The sequence below is a fragment of the Apis dorsata genome, unplaced genomic scaffold (genome assembly GCF_000469605.1).
Source record: "Apis dorsata unplaced genomic scaffold, Apis dorsata 1.3 scaffold_365, whole genome shotgun sequence".
In the NCBI taxonomy this organism is placed as follows: Eukaryota; Metazoa; Arthropoda; class Insecta; order Hymenoptera; family Apidae; genus Apis; species Apis dorsata.
In genome coordinates, this window is record NW_006263630.1 from 529,815 (window position 1) to 532,302 (window position 2,488).

The 2,488-nt window shown below is 36.7% G+C and overlaps 1 protein-coding gene across 2 annotated transcripts in view; it reads right to left on the bottom strand.

Moving 5' to 3' along the window:
* The window catches only part of LOC102672540 (BTB/POZ domain-containing protein kctd15-like), a 42,533-nt gene that overhangs the window by 37,627 nt on the left and 2,418 nt on the right, over positions 1-2,488 (bottom strand). The window lies entirely within an intron of this gene.

Here is a 2,488-nt window from a genome sequence, read left to right on the forward strand (position 1 = left end):
GCTGCGTTCCTCGATCGAGGAACGAGATGTCGCGGAATAGATGTATATATGTGTGTATATATACGTGTTTCGAACGGTGAAACACGTTGAATTTCGAAGTTTCGTGAAAAGAGAGAGAGAGAGAGAGAGAGAGAGAGATTGTTATTGCAGTTTTTGTTATCGTTGCTTTTTTTCTTTTTTCTTTTTTTGGAGTAAGATATCAAGTGGATTTCGTTCAAGTGTATACGAGATTCATTTCGAGGGATGATATTAGAAGTAGTTAAGAAAAATTTTGTAGACTTTAAATGAAAAGGAGTTTGAATGATTCGAAATTGTTGAAATGATGGTTGATTGCGAAAATAAAACTATCAATTTATTTGCAAATAAGATTATATAATATATAGGAAACACAAATTCTTTTAAACTAATAAAGATTCTCTTAATGCCATTACACCCATCAATGGATTTTTCATTACAACGTTAAACATGGCACTCGAGGAATCGAATGAATTTACATAACATACCAGTAGACACTACTTTCTTTAGTGCATAATAATTTTTAGTCTATCGAGTGTATATAAGACGATAATAAACACGAGTTGGAGCCATCGTCAGCCCATCGCCGTCTTGTACTTTCATAAAAATTTAACTACTATTATTAAAACCTATTATAAATCAAACGGAATGTTCGAACGCTTATAAACAGAAGGAATACATACAAGAGAAAAGAAAGAAGAAAGGAAAAAAAAAAATGGAAATCGAAAATAATTTTACGACACAGCCATTCGCTAATTAAACCGGAGGTGCACGGAGGCCATCGATTCTCGAATCTCTCTCTAGCGCAGAATACACAGAACGTCAAAGCGTCACGGATCGGTCGTAATTGAAAGTTACTCGATATCGCGATTGTCAGACTCGTGACTGATGCGAGTCTCGCCACGGGGCTAACCGGATCTTCGTAGGAAAGAGCCCCGATACACCCTGATCGATCTATCAGCCGGATCGATCGCGTGGAACGGTTAAAACGAACAAATTTCATGGTAACAGTCCTCGTGGCTTCGTTATTAACGATATTAAATGGATCGAGGAGGACAACACACGTACAACTCGTTGCAACCTCCTTTATCGAAGAATGTCCTTCATTGCATTTTGCCAATCCTCGCACGAGTTCCGGAATTTTAAACAGTGAAAAAAATAAAGGGAACTTTGATTTCGTATATTTCAATTTTTTATATGGAATTCTCGTTCATTGCATTTTGACTCCTCCTCCTCCCCCGCTATCAGAGTTTCAAAATTTCCAAAGGTTTAGAGAAACGGAAAAATAAATGAACTATACATATACGAAGGAAAATAAATGTTGTGCACATTTCATCATTTCGTCATTTTCATGCACCATGGAGGAACGCGTTTCCTACAACCGTGTTGCGGGCCACGGTTGAACCGTTATCTCGTTTTGTCACGGATTGCCACGGATCCCTCCGGATGACAGGCCGGTAATTATTTCAGATAGCAGGGAACGTCTTAACGAACTGGAACGTTTCTTCCATAGTTCGTCGCTTCCAGAGAGCGTAGAGCTTGGAATCTTGCCCGATACGGTACGATCGGCTCCGCTATAAAACTCTGACACGCGAGAAAATTTAAGAGCTCGTTGTCGAGTTAGTTCTCGTAAATTTTCCTCGAAATCACGAAACACTTTCGAGCTTTTTTTATTTTCTTCTTTGCTTTTTGGTTCCTCTTTGCTTCCTCTTTTTCCGTGTTTCTTTCATTGAAAATAATTGTCCACGTTGAGTGAGAGGGAGAGAGGAAAGACGAACGTTTATCGATTCGTTAATTGACAAAGTCTGGATGCAAATCACGGATTTTTTTATGTCATTAAAATAGCAAGAGAAATTTATTAAAATAAGAATAACAAGTTTCCAACTCCAATTTTTTTAATTCATTTTTAATAATAAATATTCGTCACGAATTTTTCTTTTTTTCATTTATATATAATAATTTTCATTCGTATCAGAAATAATTAAAATATTACAAGAATTATGACAATATCTTCAAAATAATTATTAAAACGCTCAATAATCTTCTTGTTTAATCTCCAAGGGAACATCGTGTTTGATTACACACAAAACCGTACAAGTGTTCAAAGCCTATGCAATTTCAACTTCCCAATCTTCTTATATCATTTCTTGTTAACCATTGATAATCCACGAAATGGAATGAAACGATCGAGGGTTTATGCAACGTATATCGAGTTACTTCTTGCATTAGCTCTCGAAAGCGGATTCCATGCGACACAATATGTCACTGTTGGAGAACGCTAGATGCATAATTGATCGCAAGCATTGTTCGATGACGCCGGAATGCAGGTTACAATTGAGCAATTTCATTGTGCCTTCGGTGTTCTGCCATCCTGTCGCCTCTGACCATTGCTAACTCGTCGTTTCTTTTATTTCTTTTTAAAGTCATGGAGAAATCATCGTGTTAACATTTCTGTTTTTTTTTTTTTTTTTTT